The following is a 24,440-nucleotide window of genomic DNA, read 5'->3' on the forward strand; positions in this document are numbered from 1 at the left end:
ACATGCAACTGGACCCTCCGTATTCGATCTTTCACAGCAACCCTAAATATAACCCTGGCCCGCATGGCAGACGACTGAAAAATCGGGCCCCAGAAAATGCGTTAAAAGCCTAATTCGCCCATCCAAAAGTGCCCCCAGAGGAAGGCTTTGGGTACAACTGAACTCCCCAGGGGAGCCGTTATGCAGCCCCACATGCAACTGGACCCCCCGTGTTCGCTGTTTACAAGCAACCCTAAATATAACACTCGCCACCATGGCAGAAAACTGAAAACTCGGGCCATAGAAAAACTGTTAAAAAGCTCTTTCGCCCATCCAAAGTGCCCCCAGAGGAAGGCTTTGGGTACAAGTGAACTCCCCAGGGGAGCCTTTATGCAGCCCTACATGCAACTGGACCCTCCGTGTTCGCTCTTTACAGCAACCCTAAATATAACACTAGCCAGCATGGCAGAAAACTGAAAACTCGGGCCACAGAAAAAGCGTTTCAAGCCCCTTTCGCCCATCCAGAAGTGCCCCCAGAGGAAGGCTTTGGGTACAAGTGAACTCCCCAGGGGAGCCTTTATGCAGCCCCACATGCAACTGGACCCTCCGTGTTCGCTCTTTACAGGAACCCTAAATATAACCCTAGCCAGCATGGCAGAAGACTGAAAACTCGGGCTGCAGAAAATGCGTTTCAAGCCCCATTTACCCATCCAGAAGTGCCCCCAAAGGAAGGCTTTGGGTACAGCTGAACTCCCCAGGGGAGCCTTTATGCAGCCCCACATGCAACTGGACCCTCCGGGTTCACTCTTTCATCGCAAGCCTAAATATAGCCCTCGGCGCAATGGGAGAAGACTGAAAAACGGGCCTAAGAAAACACATTGCGATTCCCCTTGGACCATCCCAAAGTGCCCCCAAAGGAAGGCTTTGGGTACAACTGGACTCCCCAGGGGAGCCTTAACGCAGCCCCACATGCAACTGGACCCTCCGTATTCGCTCTTTCACAGCAACCCTAAATATAGCCCTGGCCCGCCTGGCAGTCGACTGAAAACTCGGGCCCCAGAAAAACTGTTAAAAGCCTAATTCGCCCATCCAAAAGTGCCCCCAGAGGAAGGCTTTGGGTACAAGTGAACTCCCCAGGGGAGCCTTTATGCAGCCCCACATGCAACTGGACCCTCCTTGTTCACTGTTTACGAGCAACCCTAAATATACCCCTAGCCACCATGGCAGAAGACTGAAAACTCGGGCTGCAGAAAATGCGTTTCAAGCCCCATTTACCCATCCAGAAGTGCCCCCAAAGGAAGGCTTTGGGTACATCTGAACTCCCCAGGGGAGCCTTTATGCAGTCTCACATGCAACTGGACCCTCCGGGTTCACTCTTTCACCGCAAGCCTAAATATAGCCCTCGGCGCAATGGGAGAAGACTGAAAAAGCGGGCCTAAGAAAACGCATTGCGATTCCCCTTGGACCATCCAAAAGTGCCCCCAAAGGAAGGCTTTGGGTACAGCTGGACTCCCCAGGGGAGCCTTAACGCAGCCCCACATGCAACTGGACCCTCCGTATTCGCTCTTTCACAGCAACCCTAAATATAGCCCTGGCCCGCCTGGCAGTCGACTGAAAACTCGGGCCCCAGAAAAACTGTTAAAAGCCTAATTCGCCCATCCAAAAGTGCCCCCAGAGGAAGGCTTTGGGTACAAGTGAACTCCCCAGGGGAGCCTTTACGCAGCCCCACATGCAACTGGACCCTCCTTGTTCACTGTTTACGAGCAACCCTAAATATACCCCTAGCCACTATGGCAGAAGACTGAAAACTCGGGCTCCAGAAAATGCGTTTCAAGCCCCATTCACCCATCCAGAAGTGCCCCCAATGGAAGGCTTTGGGTACAACTGAACTCCCCAGGGGAGCCTTTATGCAGCCCCACATGCAACTGGACCCTCCGTATTCGCTCTTTCACAGCAACCCTAAATATAGCCCTGGCCCGCCTGGCAGTCGACTGAAAACTCGGGCCCCAGAAAAAGTGTTTAAAGCCTAATTCGCCCATCCAAAAGTGCCCCCAGAGGAAGGCTTTGGGTACAAGTGAACTCCCCAGGGGAGCCTTTACGCAGCCCCACATGCAACTGGACCCTCCTTGTTCACTGTTTACGAGCAACCCTAAATATACCCCTAGCCACCATGGCAAAAAAATGAAAACTCGGGCTCCAGAAAATGCGTTTCAAGCCCCATTCACCCATCCAGAAGTGCCCCCAAAGGAAGACTTTGGGTACAAGTGAAGTCCCCAGGGGAGCCTTTATGCAGCCCCACATGCAACTGGACCCTCAGGGTTCACTCTTTCACAGCAACCCTAAATATAACCCTAGCCAGCATGGCAGAAGACTGAAAAATCGGGCCCCAGAAAACGTGCTACAAGCCCCATTCGACCATCCAAAAGTGCCCCCAAAGGAAGGCTTTGGGTACAACTGAACTCCCCAGGGGAGCCTTTATGCAGGCCCATACGCAACTGGACCCCCCGTGTTCGCTGTTTACAAGCAACCCTAAATATAACACTAGCCAGCATGGCAGAAAACTGAAAACTCGGGCCACAGAAAAACTGTTAAAAGCCTAATTCGCCCATCCAGAAGTGCCCCCAGAGGAAGGCTTTGGGTACAACTGAACTCCCCAGGGGAGCGTTAACACAGCCCCACATGCACCTGGACCCTCCTTGTTCACTGTTTACAAGCAACCCTAAATATAACACTAGCCAGCATGGCAGAAAACTAAAAACTCGGGCCACAGAAAAAGCGTTTCAAGCCCCTTTCGCCCATCCAGAAGTGCCCCCAAAGGAAGGCTTTGGGTACAAGTGAACTCCCCAGGGGAGCCTTTATGCAGCCCCACATGCAACTGGACCCTCCGTATTCGCTCTTTCACAGCAAACCTAAATATAACCCTGGCCCGCATGGCAGACGACTGAAAAATCGGGCCCCAGAAAACGTGCTACAAGCCCCATTCGACCATCCAAAAGTGCCCCCAGAGGAAGGCTTTGGGTACAACTGAACTCCCCAGGGGAGCCTTTATGCAGGCCCATACGCAACTGGACCCCCCGTGTTCGCTGTTTACAAGCAACCCTAAATATAACACTCGCCACCATGGCAGAAAACTAAAAACTCGGGCCATAGAAAAACTGTTAAAAGCCTAATTCGCCCATCCAAAAGTGCCCCCAGAGGAAGGCTTTGGGTACAACTGAACTCCCCAGGGGAGCCTTTATGCAGCCCCACATGCAACTGGACCCTCCGGGTTCACTCTTTCACAGCAACCCTAAATATAGCCCTGGCCCGCCTGGCAGTCGACTGAAAGCTCGGGCCACAGAAAATGCGTTAAAAGCCTAATTCGCCCATCCAAAAGTGCCCCCAGAGGAAGGCTTTGGGTACAACTGAACTCCCCAAGGGAGCCTTTACGCAGCCCCATATGCAACTGGACCCTCCTTGTTCACTGTTTACGAGCAACCCTAAATATACCCCTAGCCACCATGGCAGTCGACTGAAAGCTCGGGCCATAGAAAATGTGTTACGAGCCCCATTAGCCCATCCAAAAGTGCCCCCAAAGGAAGGCTTTCGGTACATCTGAACTCCCCAGGGGAGCCTTTACGCAGCCCCACATGCAACTGGACCCTCCGTGTTCGCTCTTTACATCAACCCTAAATATAGCCCTGGCCCGCCTGGCAGTCGACTGAAAACTCGGGCCCCAGAAAAACTGTTAAAAGCCTAATACGCCCATCCAAAAGTGCCCCCAGAGGAAGGCTTTGGGTACAACTGAACTCTCCAGGGGAGCCTTTACGCAGCCCCACATGCAACTGGACCCTCCTTGTTCACTGTTTACGAGGAACCCTAAATATACCCCTAGCCACCATGGCAGAAGACTGAAAACTCGGGCTGCAGAAAATGCGTTTCAAGCCCCATTCACCCATCCAGAAGTGCCCCCAAAGGAAGGCTTTGGGTACAACTGAACTCCCCAGGGGAGCCTTTATGCAGCCCCACATGCAACAGGACCCTCCGGGTTCACTCTTTCACAGCAACCCTAAATATAGCCCTGGCCCGCCTGGCAGTCGACGGAAAGCTCGGGCCACAGAAAATGTGTTACGATCCCCATTCGCCCATCCAAAAGTGCCCCCAAAGGAAGGCTTTGGGTACATCTGAACTCCCCAGGGGAGCCTTTACGCAGCCCCACATGCAACTGGACCCTCCGTGTTCGCTCTTTACAGCAACCCTAAATATAACTTTAGCCAGCATGGCAGAAGTCTGAAAACTCGGGCCACAGAAAAAGCGTTTCAAGCCCCTTTCGCCCATCCAGAAGTGCCCCCAAAGCAAGGCTTTGGGTACAAGTGAACTCCCCAGGGGACCCTTTACGCAGCCCCACATGCAACTGGACCCTCCGTATTCGCTCTTTCACAGCAACCCGAAATATAACCCTGGCCCGCATGGCAGACGACTGAAAAATCGGGCCCCAGAAAACGTGCTACAAGCCCCATTCACCCATCCAGAAGTGCCCCCAAAGGAAGGCTTTGGGTACAACTGAACTCCCCAGGGGAGCCTTTATGCAGGCCCATACGCAACTGGACCCCCAGTGTTCGCTGTTTACAAGCAACCCTAAATATAACACTAGCCAGCATGGCAGAAAACTGAAAACTCGGGCCACAGAAAAAGCGTTTCAAGCCCCATTCACCCATCCAGAAGTGCCCCCAAAGGAAGGCTTTGGGTACAAGTGAACTCCCCAGGGGAGCCTTTACGCAGCCCCACATGCAACTGGACCCTCCGGGTTCACTCTTTCACCGCAAGCCTAAATATAGCCCTCGGCGCAATGGGAGAAGACTGAAAAAGCGGGCCTAAGAAAACGCATTGCGATTCCCCTTGGACCATCCCAAAGTGCCCCCAAAGGAAGGCTTTGGGTACATCTGAACTCCCCAGGGGAGCCTTTACGCAGCCCCACATGCAACTGGACCCTCCGTGTTCGCTCTTTACAGCAACCCTAAATATAACCCTAGCCAGCATGGCAGAAGACTGAAAACTCGGGCCCCAGAAAAAGCGTTTCAAGCCCCTTTCGCCCATCCAGAAGTGCCCCCAAAGGAAGGCTTTGGGTACAAGTGAACTCCCCAGGGGAGCCTTTATGCAGCCCCACATGCAACTGGACCCTCCGTATTCGCTTTTTCACAGCAACTCTAAATATAACCCTGGCCCTCATGGCAGACGACTGAAAACTCGGGCCCCAGAAAACGTGCTACAAGCCCCATTCGACCATCCAAAAGTGCCCCCAAAGGAAGGCTTTGGGTACAACTGAACTCCCCAGGGGAGCCTTTCCGCAGGCACATACGCAACTGGACCCCCCGTGTTCGCTGTTTACAAGCAACCCTAAATATACCCCTAGCCACCATGGCAGAAGACTGAAAACTCGGGCCAGAGAAAAAGTGTTACGAGCCTAATTCACCCATCCAAAAGTGCCCCCAAAGGAAGGCTTTGGGTACATCTGAACTCCCCAGGGGAGCCTTTACGCAGCCCCACATGCAACTGGACCCTCCGTGTTCGCTCTTTACAGCAACCCTAATTTTAACCCTGGCCCGCATGGCAGACGACTGAAAAATCGGGCCCCAGAAAACGTGCTACAAGCCCCTTTCGCCCATCCAGAAGTGCCCCCAAAGGAAGGCTTTGGGTAGAAGTGAACTCCCCAGGGGGGCCTTTATGCAGCCCCACATGCAACTGGACCCTCCTTGTTCACTGTTTACGAGCAACCCTAAATATACCCCTAGCCAGCATGGCAGAAGACTGAAAACTCGGGCTCCAGAAAATGCGTTTCAAGCCCCATTCACCCATCCAGAAGTGCCCCCAAAGGAAGGCTTTGGGTACAAGTGAACTCCCCAGGGGAGCCTTTACGCAGCCCCACATGCAACTGGCCCCTCCGGGTTCACTCTTTCACCGCAAGCCTAAATATAGCCCTCGGCGCAATGGGAGAAGACTGAAAAAGCGGGCCTAAGAAAACGCATTGCGATTCCCCTTGGACCATCCCAAAGTGCCCCCAAAGGAAGGCTTTGGGTACAACTGGACTCCCCAGGGGAGCCTTTATGCAGCCCCACATGCAACTGGACCCTCCGTATTCGATCTTTCACAGCAACCCTAAATATAACCCTGGCCCGCATGGCAGACGACTGAAAAATCGGGCCCCAGAAAATGCGTTAAAAGCCTAATTCGCCCATCCAAAAGTGCCCCCAGAGGAAGGCTTTGGGTACAGCTGAACTCCCCAGGGGAGCCTTTATGCAGCCCCACATGCAACTGGACCCTCCGTGTTCGCTCTTTACAAGCAACCCGATATATAACCCTAGCCAGCATGGCAGAAGACTGAAAACTCGGGCTGCAGAAAATGCGTTTCAAGGCCCTTTCGCCCATCCAGAAGTGCCCCCAAAAGAAGGCTTTGGGTACATCTGAACTCCCCAGGGGAGCCTTTATGCAGTCTCACATGCAACTGGACCCTCCGGGTTCACTCTTTCACCGCAAGCCTAAATATAGCCCTCGGCGCAATGGGAGAAGACTGAAAAAGCGGGCCTAAGAAAACGCATTGCGATTCCCCTTGGACCATCCCAAAGTGCCCCCAAAGGAAGGCTTTGGGTACAGCTGGACTCCCCAGGGGAGCCTTAACGCAGCCCCACATGCAACTGGACCCTCCGTATTCGCTCTTTCACAGCAACCCTAAATATAGCCCTGGCCCGCCTGGCAGTCGATTGAAAACTCGGGCCCCAGAAAAACTGTTAAAAGCCTAATTCGCCCATCCAAAAGTGCCCCCAGAGGAAGGCTTTGGGTACAAGTGAACTCCCCAGGGGAGCCTTTACGCAGCCCCACATGCAACTGGACCCTCCTTGTTCACTGTTTACGAGCAACCCTAAATATACCCCTAGCCACTATGGCAGAAGACTGAAAACTCGGGCTCCAGAAAATGCGTTTCAAGCCCCATTCACCCATCCAGAAGTGCCCCCAATGGAAGGCTTTGGGTACAACTGAACTCCCCAGGGGAGCATTTATGCAGCCCCACATGCAACTGGACCCTCCGTATTCGCTCTTTCACAGCAACCCTAAATATAGCCCTGGCCCGCCTGGCAGTCGACTGAAAACTCGGGCCCCAGAAAAAGTGTTAAAAGCCTAATTCGCCCATCCAAAAGTGCCCCCAGAGGAAGGCTTTGGGTACAAGTGAACTCCCCAGGCGAGCCTTTACGCAGCCCCACATGCAACTGGACCCTCCTTGTTCACTGTTTACGAGCAACCCTAAATATACCCCTAGCCACCATGGCAAAAAAATGAAAACTCGGGCTCCAGAAAATGCGTTTCAAGCCCCATTCACCCATCCAGAAGTGCCCCCAAAGGAAGACTTTGGGTACAAGTGAACTCCCCAGGGGAGCCTTTATGCAGCCCCACATGCAACTGGACCCTCCGTATTCGCTCTTTCACAGCAACTCTAAATATAACCCTGGCCCTCATGGCAGACGACTGAAAACTCGGGCCCCAGAAAACGTGCTACAAGCCCCATTCGACCATCCAAAAGTGCCCCCAAAGGAAGGCTTTGGGTACAACTGAACTCCCCAGGGGAGCCTTTCCGCAGGCACATACGCAACTGGACACCCCGTGTTCGCTGTTTACAAGCAACCCTAAATATACCCCTAGCCACCATGGCAGAAGACTGAAAACTCGGGCCACAGAAAAAGTGTTACGAGCCTAATTCGCCCATCCAAAAGTGGCCCCAAAGGAAGGCTTTGGGTACATCTGAACTCCCCAGGGGAGCCTTTACGCAGCCCCACATGCAACTGGACCCTCCGTGTTCGCTCTTTACAGCAACCCTAATTATAACCCTGGCCCGCATGGCAGACGACTGAAAAATCGGGCCCCAGAAAACGTGCTACAAGCCCCATTCACCCATCCAGAAGTGCCCCGAAAGGAAGGCTTTGGGTACAACTGAACTCCCCAGGGGAGCCTTTATGCAGGCCCATACGCAACTGGACCCCCCATGTTCGCTGTTTACAAGCAACCCTAAATATAACACTAGCCAGCATGGCAGAAAACTGAAAACTCGGGCCACAGAAAAAGCGTTTCAAGCCCCTTTCGCCCATCCAGAAGTGCCCCCAAAGGAAGGCTTTGGGTAGAAGTGAACTCCCCAGGGGGGCCTTTATGCAGCCCCACATGCAACTGGACCCTCCTTGTTCACTGTTTACGAGCAACCCTAAATATACCCCTAGCCAGCATGGCAGAAGACTGAAAACTCGGGCTCCAGAAAATGCGTTTCAAGCCCCATTCACCCATCCAGAAGTGCCCCCAAACGAAGGCTTTGGGTACAGCTGAACTCCCCAGGGGAGCCTTTATGCAGCCCCACATGCAACTGGACCCTCCGTATTCGCTCTTTCACAGCAACCCTAAATATAACCCTGGCCCGCCTGGCAGTCGACTGAAAACTAGGGCCCCAGAAAAACTGTTAAAAGCCCAATTCGCCCATCCAAAAGTGCCCCCAGAGGAAGGCTTTGGGTACAACTGAACTCCCCAGGCGAGCCTTTACGCAGCCCCACATGCAACTGGACCCTCCGTATTCGCTCTTTCACAGCAACCCTAAATATAACCCTGGCCCGCCTGGCAGTCGACTGAAAACTAGGGCCCCAGAAAAACTGTTAAAAGCCCAATTCGCCCATCCAAAAGTGCCCCCAGAGGAAGGCTTTGGGTACAACTGAACTCCCCAGGCGAGCCTTTACGCAGCCCCACATGCAACTGGACCCTCCTTGTTCACTGTTTACGAGCAACCCTAAATATACCCTTAGCCACCATGGCAAAAAAATGAAAACTCGGGCTCCAGAAAATGCGTTCAAGCCCCATTCACCCATCCAGAAGTGCCCCCAAAGGAAGGCTTTGAATACAACTGAACTCCCCAGGGGAGCCTTTATGCAGCCCCACATGCAACTGGACCCTCCGGGTTCACTCTTTCACCGCAAGCCTAAATATAGCCCTAGCACTCCTGGCAGTCGACTGAAAGCTCGGGCCACAGAAAATGTGTTACGAGCCCCATTTGCCCATCCAAAAGTGCCCCCAAAGGAAGGCTTTGGGTACAACTGAACTCCCCAGGGGAGCCTTTACGCAGCCCCACATGCAACTGGACCCTCCGGGTTCGCTCTTTACAGCAACCCTAAATATAACCCTAGCCAGCATGGCAGAAGACTGAAAACTCGGGCCACAGAAAAAGCGTTTCAAGCCCCTTTCGCCCATCCAGAAGTACCCCCAAAGGAAGAGTTTGGGTACAAGTGAACTCCCCAGGGGAGCCTTTATGCAGCCCCACATGCAACTGGACCCTCCGTATTCGCTCTTTCACAGCAACCCTAAATATAACCCTGGCCCGCCTGGCAGACGACTGAAAACTCGGGCCCCAGAAAACGTGCTACAAGCCGCATTCGCCCATCCAAAAGTGCCCCCAGAGGAAGGCTTTGGGTACAGCTGAACTCCCCAGGGGAGCCTTTATGCAGCCCCACATGCAACTGGACCCTCCGGGTTCACTCTTTCACCGCAAGCCTAAATATAGCCCTCGGCGCAATGGGAGAAGACTGAAAAAGAGGGCCTAAGAAAACGCATTGCGATTCCCCTTGGACCATCCCAAAGTGCCCCCAAAGGAAGGCTTTGGGTACAACTGGACTCCCCAGGGGAGCCTTTACGCAGCCCCACATGCAACTGGACCCTCCGTGTTCGCTCTTTACAGCAACCCTAAATATAACCCTAACCAGCATGGCAGAAGACTGAAAACTCGGTCCACAGAAAACGTGCTACAAGCCCCATTCGACCATCCAAAAGTGCCCCCAAAGAAAGGCTTTGGGTACAACTGAACTCCCCAGGGGAGCCTTTATGCAGGCCCATACGCAACTGGACCCCCCGTTTTCGCTGTTTACAAGCAACCCTAAATATATCCCTGGCCCTCATGGCAGTCAACTGAAAACTCGGGCCACAGAAAATGCGTTAAAAGCCTAATTCGCCCATCCAGAAGTGCCCCCAAAGGAAGGCTTTGGGTACAAGTGAACTCCCCAGGGGAGCCTTAACGCAGCCCCACATGCAACTGGACCCTCCGGGTTCACTCTTTCACAGCAACCCTAAATATAGCTCTGGCCCGCCTGGCAGTCGACTGAAAACTCGGGCCCCAGAAAAACTGTTAAAAGCCTAATTCGCCCATCCAAAAGTGCCCCCAGAGGAAGGCTTTGGGTACAACTGAACTCTCCAGGGGAGCCTTTACGCAGCCCCACATGCAACTGGACCCTCCTTGTTCACTGTTTACGAGCAACCCTAAATATACCCCTAGCCACCATGGCAGAAGACTGAAAACTCGGGCTCCAGAAAATGCGTTTCAAGCCCCATTCACCCATCCAGAAGTGCCCCCAAAGGAAGGCTTTGGGTACAAGTGAACTCCCCAGGGGAGCCTTTATGCAGCCCCACATGCAACTGGACCCTCCGGGTTCACTCTTTCACCGCAAGCCTAAATATAGCCCTAGCACGCCTGGCGGTCGACTGAAAGCTTGGGCCACAGAAAATGTGTTACGAGCCCCATTCGCCCATTCAAAAGTGCCCCCACAGGAAGGCTTTGGGTACATCTGAACTCCCCAGGGGAGCCTTTACGCAGCCCCACATGCAACTGGACAATCCGTGTTCGCTCTTTCAGAGCAAACCTAAATATAACCCTGGCCCGCATGGCAGACGACTGAAAAATCGGGCCCCAGAAAACATGCTACAAGCCCCATTCGACCATCCAAACGTGCCCCCAAACGAAGGCTTTGGGTACAACTGAACTCCCCAGGGGAGCCTTTATGCAGCCCCACATGCAACTGGACCCTCCGGGTTCACTCTTTCACCGCAAGCCTAAATATAGCCCTCGGCGCAATGGGAGAAGACTGAAAAAGAGGGCCTAAGAAAACGCATTGCGATTCCCCTTGGACCATCCCAAAGTGCCCCCAAAGGAAGGCTTTGGGTACAACTGGACTCCCCAGGGGAGCCTTTACGCAGCCCCACATGCAACTGGACCCTCCGTGTTCGCTCTTTACAGCAACCCTAAATATAACCCTAACCAGCATGGCAGAAGACTGAAAACTCGGTCCACAGAAAACGTGCTACAAGCCCCATTCGACCATCCAAAAGTGCCCCCAAAGAAAGGCTTTGGGTACAACTGAACTCCCCAGGGGAGCCTTTATGCAGGCCCATACGCAACTGGACCCCCCGTTTTCGCTGTTTACAAGCAACCCTAAATATATCCCTGGCCCTCATGGCAGTCAACTGAAAACTCGGGCCACAGAAAATGCGTTAAAAGCCTAATTCGCCCATCCAGAAGTGCCCCCAAAGGAAGGCTTTGGGTACAACTCAACTCCCCAGGGGAGCCTTAACGCAGCCCCACATGCAACTGGACCCTCCGGGTTCACTCTTTCACAGCAACCCTAAATATAGCTCTGGCCCGCCTGGCAGTCGACTGAAAACTCGGGCCCCAGAAAAACTGTTAAAAGCCTAATTCGCCCATCCAAAAGTGCCCCCAGAGGAAGGCTTTGGGTACAACTGAACTCTCCAGGGGAGCCTTTACGCAGCCCCACATGCAACTGGACCCTCCTTGTTCACTGTTTACGAGCAACCCTAAATATACCCCTAGCCACCATGGCAGAAGACTGAAAACTCGGGCTCCAGAAAATGCGTTTCAAGCCCCATTCACCCATCCAGAAGTGCCCCCAAAGGAAGGCTTTGGGTACAAGTGAACTCCCCAGGGGAGCCTTTATGCAGCCCCACATGCAACTGGACCCTCCGGGTTCACTCTTTCACCGCAAGCCTAAATATAGCCCTAGCACGCCTGGCGGTCGACTGAAAGCTTGGGCCACAGAAAATGTGTTACGAGCCCCATTCGCCCATTCAAAAGTGCCCCCACAGGAAGGGTTTGGGTACATCTGAACTCCCCAGGGGAGCCTTTACGCAGCCCCACATGCAACTGGACAATCCGTGTTCGCTCTTTCAGAGCAAACCTAAATATAACCCTGGCCCGCATGGCAGACGACTGAAAAATCGGGCCCCAGAAAACATGCTACAAGCCCCATTCGACCATCCAAACGTGCCCCCAAACGAAGGCTTTGGGTACAACTGAACTCCCCAGGGGAGCCTTTATGCAGCCCCACATGCAACTGGACCCTCCGGGTTCACTCTTTCACCGCAAGCCTAAATATAGCCCTCGGCGCAATGGGAGAAGACTGAAAAAGAGGGCCTAAGAAAACGCATTGCGATTCCCCTTGGACCATCCCAAAGTGCCCCCAAAGGAAGGCTTTGGGTACAACTGGACTCCCCAGGGGAGCCTTTACGCAGCCCCACATGCAACTGGACCCTCCGTGTTCGCTCTTTACAGCAACCCTAAATATAACCCTAACCAGCATGGCAGAAGACTGAAAACTCGGTCCACAGAAAACGTGCTACAAGCCCCATTCGACCATCCAAAAGTGCCCCCAAAGAAAGGCTTTGGGTACAACTGAACTCCCCAGGGGAGCCTTTATGCAGGCCCATACGCAACTGGACCCCCCGTTTTCGCTGTTTACAAGCAACCCTAAATATATCCCTGGCCCTCATGGCAGTCAACTGAAAACTCGGGCCACAGAAAATGCGTTAAAAGCCTAATTCGCCCATCCAGAAGTGCCCCCAAAGGAAGGCTTTGGGTACAACTCAACTCCCCAGGGGAGCCTTAACGCAGCCCCACATGCAACTGGACCCTCCGGGTTCACTCTTTCACAGCAACCCTAAATATAGCTCTGGCCCGCCTGGCAGTCGACTGAAAACTCGGGCCCCAGAAAAACTGTTAAAAGCCTAATTCGCCCATCCAAAAGTGCCCCCAGAGGAAGGCTTTGGGTACAACTGAACTCTCCAGGGGAGCCTTTACGCAGCCCCACATGCAACTGGACCCTCCTTGTTCACTGTTTACGAGCAACCCTAAATATACCCCTAGCCACCATGGCAGAAGACTGAAAACTCGGGCTCCAGAAAATGCGTTTCAAGCCCCATTCACCCATCCAGAAGTGCCCCCAAAGGAAGGCTTTGGGTACAAGTGAACTCCCCAGGGGAGCCTTTATGCAGCCCCACATGCAACTGGACCCTCCGGGTTCACTCTTTCACCGCAAGCCTAAATATAGCCCTAGCACGCCTGGCGGTCGACTGAAAGCTTGGGCCACAGAAAATGTGTTACGAGCCCCATTCGCCCATTCAAAAGTGCCCCCACAGGAAGGCTTTGGGTACATCTGAACTCCCCAGGGGAGCCTTTACGCAGCCCCACATGCAACTGGACAATCCGTGTTCGCTCTTTCAGAGCAAACCTAAATATAACCCTGGCCCGCATGGCAGACGACTGAAAAATCGGGCCCCAGAAAACATGCTACAAGCCCCATTCGACCATCCAAACGTGCCCCCAAACGAAGGCTTTGGGTACAACTGAACTCCCCAGGGGAGCCTTTATGCAGGCCCATACGCAACTGGACCCCCGTGTTCGCTGTTTACAAGCAACCCTAAATATAACACTAGCCAGCATGGCGGAAAACTGAAAACTCGGGCCATAGAAAAACTGTTAAAAGCCTAATTCGCCCATCCAAAAGTGCCCCCAGAGGAAGGCTTTGGGTACAAGTGAACTCCCCAGGCGAGCCTTTACGCAGCCCCACATGCAACTGGACCCTCCTTGTTCACTGTTTACGAGCAACCCTAAATATACCCTTAGCCACCATGGCAAAAAAATGAAAACTCGGGCTCCAGAAAATGCGTTCAAGCCCCATTCACCCATCCAGAAGTGCCCCCAAAGGAAGGCTTTGAATACAACTGAACTCCCCAGGGGAGCCTTTATGCAGCCCCACATGCAACTGGACCCTCCGGGTTCACTCTTTCACCGCAAGCCTAAATATAGCCCTAGCACTCCTGGCAGTCGACTGAAAGCTCGGGCCACAGAAAATGTGTTACGAGCCCCATTTGCCCATCCAAAAGTGCCCCCAAAGGAAGGCTTTGGGTACAACTGAACTCCCCAGGGGAGCCTTTACGCAGCCCCACATGCAACTGGACCCTCCGGGTTCGCTCTTTACAGCAACCCTAAATATAACCCTAGCCAGCATGGCAGAAGACTGAAAACTCGGGCCACAGAAAAAGCGTTTCAAGCCCCTTTCGCCCATCCAGAAGTACCCCCAAAGGAAGAGTTTGGGTACAAGTGAACTCCCCAGTGGAGCCTTTATGCAGCCCCACATGCAACTGGACCCTCCGTATTCGCTCTTTCACAGCAACCCTAAATATAACCCTGGCCCGCCTGGCAGACGACTGAAAACTCGGGCCCCAGAAAACGTGCTACAAGCCGCATTCGCCCATCCAAAAGTGCCCCCAGAGGAAGGCTTTGGGTACAGCTGAACTCCCCAGGGGAGCCTTTATGCAGCCCCACATGCAACTGGACCCTCCGGGTTCACTCTTTCACCGCAAGCCTAAATATAGCCCTCGGCGCAATGGGAGAAGACTGAAAAAGAGGGCCTAAGAAAACGCATTGCGATTCCCCTTGGACCATCCCAAAGTGCCCCCAAAGGAAGGCTTTGGGTACAACTGGACTCCCCAGGGGAGCCTTTACGCAGCCCCACATGCAACTGGACCCTCCGTGTTCGCTCTTTACAGCAACCCTAAATATAACCCTAACCAGCATGGCAGAAGACTGAAAACTCGGTCCACAGAAAACGTGCTACAAGCCCCATTCGACCATCCAAAAGTGCCCCCAAAGAAAGGCTTTGGGTACAACTGAACTCCCCAGGGGAGCCTTTATGCAGGCCCATACGCAACTGGACCCCCCGTTTTCGCTGTTTACAAGCAACCCTAAATATATCCCTGGCCCTCATGGCAGTCAACTGAAAACTCGGGCCACAGAAAATGCGTTAAAAGCCTAATTCGCCCATCCAGAAGTGCCCCCAAAGGAAGGCTTTGGGTACAACTCAACTCCCCAGGGGAGCCTTAACGCAGCCCCACATGCAACTGGACCCTCCGGGTTCACTCTTTCACAGCAACCCTAAATATAGCTCTGGCCCGCCTGGCAGTCGACTGAAAACTCGGGCCCCAGAAAAACTGTTAAAAGCCTAATTCGCCCATCCAAAAGTGCCCCCAGAGGAAGGCTTTGGGTACAACTGAACTCTCCAGGGGAGCCTTTACGCAGCCCCACATGCAACTGGACCCTCCTTGTTCACTGTTTACGAGCAACCCTAAATATACCCCTAGCCACCATGGCAGAAGACTGAAAACTCGGGCTCCAGAAAATGCGTTTCCAGCCCCATTCACCCATCCAGAAGTGCCCCCAAAGGAAGGCTTTGGGTACAAGTGAACTCCCCAGGGGAGCCTTTATGCAGCCCCACATGCAACTGGACCCTCCGGGTTCACTCTTTCACCGCAAGCCTAAATATAGCCCTAGCACGCCTGGCGGTCGACTGAAAGCTTGGGCCACAGAAAATGTGTTACGAGCCCCATTCGCCCATTCAAAAGTGTCCCCACAGGAAGGCTTTGGGTACATCTGAACTCCCCAGGGGAGCCTTTACGCAGCCCCACATGCAACTGGACAATCCGTGTTCGCTCTTTCAGAGCAAACCTAAATATAACCCTGGCCCGCATGGCAGACGACTGAAAAATCGGGCCCCAGAAAACATGCTACAAGCCCCATTCGACCATCCAAAAGTGCCCCCAAACGAAGGCTTTGGGTACAACTGAACTCCCCAGGGGAGCCTTTATGCAGGCCCATACGCAACTGGACCCCCGTGTTCGCTGTTTACAAGCAACCCTAAATATAACACTAGCCAGCATGGCGGAAAACTGAAAACTCGGGCCATAGAAAAACTGTTAAAAGCCTAATTCGCCCATCCAGAAGTGCCCCCAAAGGAAGGCTTTGGGTACAACTGAACTCCCCAGGGGAGCCTTTATGCAGCCCCACATGCAACTGGACCCTCCGATTTCACTCTTTCACAGCAACCCTAAATATAGCACTGGCCCGCCTGGCAGTCGACTGAAAGCTCGGGCCACAGAAAATGCGTTAAAAGCCTAATTCGCCCATCCAAAAGTGCCCCCAGAGGAAGGCTTTGGGTACAAATAACTCCCCAAGGGAGCCTTTACGCAGCCCCACATGCAACTGGACCCTCCTTGTTCACTGTTTACGAGCAACCCTAAATATACCCCTAGCCACCATGGCAGTCGACTGAAAGCTCGGGCCACAGAAAATGTGTTACGAGCCCCTTTCGCCCAATCCAAAAGTGCCCCCAAAGGAAGGCTTTGGGTACATCTGAACTTCCCAGGGGAGCCTTTATGCAGCCCCACATGCAACTGGACCCTCCGTATTCGCTCTTTCAGAGCAAACCGAAATATAACCCTGGCCCGCATGGCAGACGACTGAAAAATCGGGCCTCAGAAAACGTGCTACAAGCCCCATTAGACCATCCAAAAGTGCCCCCAAACGAAGGCTTTGGGTACAACTGAACTCCCCAGGGGAGCCTTTATGCAGGCCCATACGCAACTGGACCCCCCGTTTTCGCTGTTTACAAGCAACCCTAAATATATCCCTGGCCCTCCTGGCAGTCGACTGAAAACTCGGGCCCCAGAAAATGCGTTAAAATCCTAATTCGCCCATCCAAAAGTGCCCCCAGAGGAAGGCTTTGGGTACAACTGAACTCCCCAGGGGAGCCTTTATGCAGCCCCACATGCAACTGGACCCTCCGGGTTCACTCTTTCACAGCAACCCTAAATATATCCCTGGCCCGCCTGGCAGTCAACTGAAAGCTCGGGCCACAGAAAATGTGTTACGAGCCCCATTCACCCATCCAGAAGTGCCCCCAAAGTAAGGCTTTGGGTATAACTGAACTCCCCAGGGGAGCCTTTATGCAGGCCCATACGCAACTGGACCCCCCGTGTTCGCTGTTTACAAGCAACCCTAAATATAACACTAGCCAGCATGGCAGAAAACTGAAAATCGGGCCACAGAAAAAGCGTTTCAAGCCCCTTTCACCCCCTCCAGAAGTGCCTCCAAAGGAAGGCTTTGGGTACAAGTGAACTCCCCAGGGGAGACTTTATACAGCCCCACATGCAACTGGACCGTCCTTGTTCACTGTTTACGAGCAAACCTAAATGTACCCCTAGCCACCATGGCAGAAGACTGAAAACTCGGGCTCCAGAAAATGCGTTTCAAGCCCCATTCACCCATCCAGAAGTGCCCCGAAAGGAAGGCTTTGGGTACAACTGAACTCCCCAGGGGAGCCTTTATGCAGCCCCACATGCAACTGGACCCTCCGGGTTCACTCTTTCACCGCAAGCCTAAATATAGCACTCGGCGCAATGGGAGAAGACTGAAAAAGCGGGCCTCAGATAACGCATTGCGATTCCCCTTGGACCATCCCAAAGTGCCCCCAAAGGAAGGCTTTGGGTACAACTGGACTCCCCAGGGGAGCCTTAACGCAGCCCCACATGCAACTGGACCCTCCTTGTTCACTGTTTACGAGCAACCCTAAATATAACCCTAGCCAACATGGCAGAGGACTGAAAACTCGGGCTCCAGAAAATGCGTTTCAAGCCCCATTCACCCATCCAGAAGTGCCCCCAAAGGAAGGCTTTGGGTACAAGTGAACTCCCCAGGGGAGCCTTTACGCAGCCCCACATGCAACTGGACCCTCCGGGTTCACTGTTTACGAGCAACCCTAAATATACCCCTAGCCACCATGGCAGAAGACTGAAAATTCGGGCCCCAGAAAATGCGTTAAAAGCCTAATTCGCCCATCCAAAAGTGCCCCCAAAGGAAGGCTTTGGGTACAAGTGAACTCCCCAGGGGAGCCTTTATGCAGCCCCACATGCAACAGGACCCTCCAGGTTCACTCTTTCACCGCAAGCCTAAATATAGCCCTAGCACGCCTGGCAGTCGACTGAAAGCTTGGGCCACAGAAAATGTGTTACGAGCCCCATTCGCCCATCCAAAAGTGCCCCCAAAGGAAGGCTTTGGGTACATCTGAACTCCCCAGGGGAGCCTTTATGCAGCCCCACATGCAACTGGACCCTCCGTGTTCACTCTTTACAGCAACCCTAAATATAACCATAGCCAGCATGGCAGAAGACTGAAAACTCGGGCCACAGAAAAAGCGTTTCAAGCCCCTTTCGCCCATCCAGAAGTGCCCCCAAAGGAAGGCTTTGGGTACAACTGAACTCCCCAGGGGAGCCTTTATGCAGCCCCACATGCAACTGGACCCTCCGGGTTCACTCTTTCACCGCAAGCCTAAATATATCCCTGGCCCGCATGGCAGACGACTGAAAATTCGGGCCCCAGAAAATGCGTTAAAAGCCTAATTCGCCCATCCAAAAGTGCCCCCAGAGGAAGGCTTTGGGTACAAGTGAACTCCCCAGGGGAGCCTTTATGCAGCCCCACATGCAACTGGACCCTCCGGGTTCACTCTTTCACCACAAGCCTAAATATAGCCCTCTGCGCAATGGGAGCAGACTGAAAAAGCGGGCCTCAGAAAACGCATTGCGATTCCACTTCGACCATCCAGAAGTGCCCCCAGAGGAAGGCTTTGGGTACAAGTGAACTCCCCAGGGGAGCCTTTATGCAGCCCCACAGGCAACTGGACCCTCCGGGTTCACTCTTTCACAGCAACCCTAAATATAACCCTGGCCCGCCTGGCAGTCGACTGACAACTCGGGCCCCAGAAAAACTGTTAAAAGCCTAATTCGCCCATCCAAAAGTGCCCCCAGAGGAAGGCTTTGGGTACAACTGAACTCCCCAGGGGAGCCTTAACGCAGCCGCACATGCAACTGGACCCTCCGTATTCGCTCTTTCACAGCAACCCTAAATATAGCCCTGGCCCGCCTGGCAGTCGACTGAAAACTCGGGCCCCAGAAAATGCGTTAAAAGCCTAATTCGCCCATCCAGAAGTGCCCCCAGAGGAAGGCTTTGGGTACAAGTGAACTCCCCAGGGGAGCCTTTACGCAGCCCCACATGCAACTGGACCCTCCTTGTTCACTGTTTACGAGCAACCCTAAATATACCCCTAGCCACCATGGCAGAAGACTGAAAACTCGGGCTCCAGAAAATGCGTTTCAAGCCCCATTCACCCATCCAGAAGTGCCCCCAAAGGAAGGCTTTGGGTACAAGTGAACTCCCCAGGGGAGCCTTTATGCAGCCCCACATGCAACTGGACCCTCCGGGTTCACTCTTTCACCCCAAGCCTAAATATAGCCCTAGCACGCCTGGCAGTCGACTGAAAGCTCGGGTCACAGAAAATGTGTTACGAGCCCCATTCGCCCATCCAAAAGTGCCCCCAAAGGAAGGCTTTGGGTACATCTGAACTCCCCAGGGGAGCCTTTACGCAGCCCCACATGCAACTGGACCCTCCGTGTTCGCTCTTTCAGAGCAACCCTAAATATATCCCTGGCCCGCATGGCAGACGACTGAAAAATCGGGCCCCAGAAAACGTGCTACAAGCCCCATTCACCCATCCAGAAGTGCCCCCAAAGGAAGGCTTTGGGTACAACTGAACTCCCCAGGGGAGCCTTTATGCAGCCCCACATGCAACTGGACCCTCCGTATTCGCTCTTTCACAGCAACCCTAAATATAACCCTGGCCCTCATGGCAGACGACTGAAAACTCGGGCCCCAGAAAACGTGCTACAAGCCCCATTCGACCATCCAAAAGTGCCCCCAAAGGAAGGCTTTGGGTACAACTGAACTCCCCAGGGGAGCCTTTCCGCAGGCACATACGCAACTGGACCCCCCGTGTTCGCTGTTTACAAGCAACCCTAAATATACCCCTAGCCACCATGGCAGAAGACTGAAAACTCGGGCAACAGAAAATGTGTTACGAGCCTAATTCGCCCATCCAAATGTGCCCCCAAAGGAAGGCTTTGGGTACAACTGAACTCCCCAGGGGAGCCTTTACGCAGCCCCACATGCAACTGGACCCTCCGTGTTCGCTCTTTACAGCAACCCTAATTATAACACTGGCCCGCATGGCAGACGACTGAAAAATCGGGCCCCAGAAAACGTGCTACAAGCCCCATTCACCCATCCAGAAGTGCCCCCAAAGGAAGGCTTTGGGTACAACTGAACTCCCCAGGGGAGCCTTTATGCAGGCCCATACGCAACTGGACCCCCCATGTTCGCTGTTTACAAGCAACCCTAAATATAACACTAGCCAGCATGGCAGAAAACTGAAAACTCGGGCCACAGAAAAAGCGTTTCAAGCCCCTTTCGCCCATCCAGAAGTGCCCCCAAAGGAAGGCTTTGGGTAGAAGTGAACTCCCCAGGGGGGCCTTTATGCAGCCCCACATGCAACTGGACCCTCCTTGTTCACTGTTTATGAGCAACCCTAAATATACCCCTAGCCACCATGGCAGAAGACTGAAAACTCGGGCTCCAGAAAATGCGTTTCAAGCCCCATTCACCCATCCAGAAGTGCCCCCAAAGGAAGGCTTTGGGTACAACTGAACTCCCCAGGGGAGCCTTTACGCAGCCCCACATGCAACTGGCCCCTCCGGGTTCACTCTTTCACCGCAAGCCTAAATATACCCCTCGGCGCAATGGGAGAAGACTGAAAAAGCGGGCCTAAGAAAACGCATTGCGATTCCCCTTGGACCATCCCAAAGTGCCCCCAAAGGAAGGCTTTGGGTACAACTGGACTCCCCAGGGGAGCCTTTATGCAGCCCCACATGCAACTGGACCCTCCGTATTCGATCTTTCACAGCAACCCTAAATATAACCCTGGCCCGAAAGGCAGACGACTGAAAAATCGGGCCCCAGAAAATGCGTTAAAAGCCTAATTCGCCCATCCAAAAGTGCCCCCAAACGAAGGCTTTGGGTACAGCTGAACTCCCCAGGGGAGCCTTTATGCAGCCCCACATGCAACTGGACCCTCCGTGTTCGCTCTTTACAGCAACCCGAAATATAACCCTAGCCAGCATGGCAGAAGACTGAAAACTCGGGCTGCAGAAAATGCGTTTCAAGCCCCATTTACCCATCCAGAAGTGCCCCCAAAGGAAGGCTTTGGGTACAGCTGAACTCCCCAGGGGAGCCTTTATGCAGTCTCACATGCAACTGGACCCTCCGGGTTCACTCTTTCACCGCAAGCCTAAATATAGCCCTCGGCGCAATGGGAGAAGACTGAAACAGCGGGCCTAAGAAAACGCATTGCGATTCCCCTTGGACCATCCAAAAGTGCCCCCAAAGGAAGGCTTTGGGTACAACTGGACTCCCCAGGGGAGCCTTTACGCAGCCCCACATGCAACTGGACCCTCCTTGTTCACTGTTTACGAGCAACCCTAAATATACCCCTAGCCACTATGGCAGAAGACTGAAAACTCGGGCTCCAGAAAATGCGTTTCAAGCCCCATTCACCCATCCAGAAGTGCCCCCAATGGAAGGCTTTGGGTACAAGTGAACTCCCCAGGGGAGCCTTTATGCAGCCCCACATGCAACTGGACCCTCAGGGTTCACTCTTTCACCGCAAGCCTAAATATAACCCTAGCCAGCATGGCAGAAGACTGAAAACTCAGGCCACAGAAAAAGTGTTACGAGCCCCATTCACCCATCCAAAAGTGTCCCCAAAGGAAGGCTTTGGGTACAAGTGAACTCCCCAGGGGAGCCTTTATGCAGCCCTACATGCAACTGGACCCTCCGTATTCGCTCTTTCACAGCAACCCTAAATATAACCCTGTCCCGCATGGCAGACGACTGAAAAATCGGGCCCCAGAAAACGTGCTACAAGCCCCATTCGACCATCCAAAAGTGCCCCCAAAGGAAGGCTTTGGGTACAAGTGAACTCCCCAGGGGAGCCTTTATGCAGGCCCATACGCAACTGGACCCCCCGTGTTCGCTGTTTACAAGCAACCCTAAATATAACACTAGCCAGCATGGCAGAAAACTGAAAACTCGGGCCACAGAAAAAGCGTTTCAAGCCCCATTTACCCATCCAGAAGTGCCCCCAAAGGAAGGCTTTGGGTACAAGTGAACTCCCCAGGGGAGCCTTTATGCAGCCCCACATGCAACTGGACCCTCCGGGTTCACTGTTTCACAGCAACCCTAAATATAGCCCTGGCCCGCATGGCAGACGACTGAAAAATCGGGCCCCAGAAAACGTGCTACAAGCCCCATTCGACCATCCAAAAGTGCCCCCAAAGGAAGGCTTTGGGTACAACTGAACTCCCCAGGGGAGCCTTTACGCAGCCCCATACGCAACTGGACCCCCCGTGTTCGCTGTTTACAAGCAACCCTAAATATAACACTAGCCAGCATGGCAGAAAACTGAAAACTCGGGCCACAGAAAAACTGTTAAAAGCCTAATTCGCCCATCCAGAAGTGCCCCCAGAGGAAGGCTTTGGGTACAACTGAACTCCCCAGGGGAGCGTTAACACAGCCCCACATGCAACTGGACCCTCCTTGTTCACTGTTTACGAGCAACCCTAAATATACCCCTAGCCACCATGGCAGAAGACTGAAAACTCGGGCTCCAGAAAATGCGTTTCAAGCCCCATTCACCCATCCAGAAGTGCCCCCAAAGGAAGGCTTTGGGTACAACTGAACTCCCCAGGGGAGCCTTTATGCAGCCCCACATGCAACTGGACCCTCCGGGTTCACTCTTTCTCCGCAAGGCTAAATATAGCCCTCGGCGCAATGGGAGAAGACTGAAAAAGCGGGCCTAAGAAAACGCATTGCGATTCCCCTTGGACCATCCAGAAGTGCCCCCAAAGGAAGGCTTTGGGTACAACTGAACTCCCCAGGGGAGCCTTTATGCAGCCCCACATGCAACTGGACCCTCCGTATTCGCTCTTTCACAGCAACCCTAAATATAACCCTGGCCCGCCTGGCAGTCGACTGAAAACTCGGGCCCCAGAAAAACTGTTAAAAGCCCAATTCGCCCATCCAAAAGTGCCCCCAGAGGAAGGCTTTGGGTACAACTGAACTCCCCAGGCGAGCCTTTACGCAGCCCCACATGCAACTGGACCCTCCTTGTTCACTGTTTACGAGCAACCCTAAATATACCCTTAGCCACCATGGCAAAAAAATGAAAACTCGGGCTCCAGAAAATGCGTTTCAAGCCCCATTCACCCATCCAGAAGTGCCCCCAAAGGAAGGCTTTGAATACAACTGAACTCCCCAGGGGAGCCTTTATGCAGCCCCACATGCAACTGGACCCTCCGGGTTCACTCTTTCACCGCAAGCCTAAATATAGCCCTAGCACTCCTGGCAGTCGACTGAAAGCTCGGGCCACAGAAAATGTGTTACGAGCCCCATTTGCCCATCCAAAAGTGCCCCCAAAGGAAGGCTTTGGGTACAACTGAACTCCCCAGGGGAGCCTTTACGCAGCCCCACATGCAACTGGACCCTCCGGGTTCGCTCTTTACAGCAACCCTAAATATAACCCTAGCCAGCATGGCAGAAGACTGAAAACTCGGGCCACAGAAAAAGCGTTTCAAGCCCCTTTCGCCCATCCAGAAGTGCCCCCAAAGGAAGAGTTTGGGTACAAGTGAACTCCCCAGGGGAGCCTTTATGCAGCCCCACATGCAACTGGACCCTCCGTATTCGCTCTTTCACAGCAACCCTAAATATAACCCTGGCCCGCATGGCAGACGACTGAAAACTCGGGCCCCAGAAAACGTGCTACAAGCCCCATTCGCCCATCCAAAAGTGCCCCCAGAGGAAGGCTTTGGGTACAGCTGAACTCCCCAGGGGAGCCTTTATGCAGCCCCACATGCAACTGGACCCTCCGGGTTCACTCTTTCACCGCAAGCCTAAATATAACCCTCGGCGCAATGGGAGAAGACTGAAAAAGAGGGCCTAAGAAAACGCATTGCGATTCCCCTTGGACCATCCCAAAGTGCCCCCAAAGGAAGGCTTTGGGTACAACTGGACTCCCCAGGGGAGCCTTTATGCAGGCCCATACGCAACTGGACCCCCCGTTTTCGCTGTTTACAAGCAACCCTAAATATATCCCTGGCCCGCATGGCAGTCGACTGAAAACTCGGGCCCCAGAAAATGCGTTAAAAGCCTAATTCTCCCATCCAGAAGTGCCCCCAAAGGAAGGCTTTGGGTACAACTGAACTCCCCAGGGGAGCCTTAACGCAGCCCCACATGCAACTGGACCCTCCGGGTTCACTCTTTCACAGCAACCCTAAATATAGCCGTGGCCCGCCTGGCAGTCGACTGAAAACTCGGGCCCCAGAAAAACTGTTAAAAGCCTAATTCGCCCATCCAAAAGTGCCGCCAGAGGAAGGCTTTGGGTACAACTGAACTCTCCAGGGGAGCCTTTACGCAGCCCCACATGCAACTGGACCCTCCTTGTTCACTGTTTACGAGCAACCCTAAATATACCCCTAGCCACCATGGCAGAAGACTGAAAACTCGGGCTGCAGAAAATGCGTTTCAAGCCCCATTCACCCATCCAGAAGTGCCCCCAAAGGAA

This window comes from Anas platyrhynchos, chromosome 9 (genome assembly GCF_047663525.1).
Source record: "Anas platyrhynchos isolate ZD024472 breed Pekin duck chromosome 9, IASCAAS_PekinDuck_T2T, whole genome shotgun sequence".
Classification (NCBI taxonomy): Eukaryota; Metazoa; Chordata; class Aves; order Anseriformes; family Anatidae; genus Anas; species Anas platyrhynchos.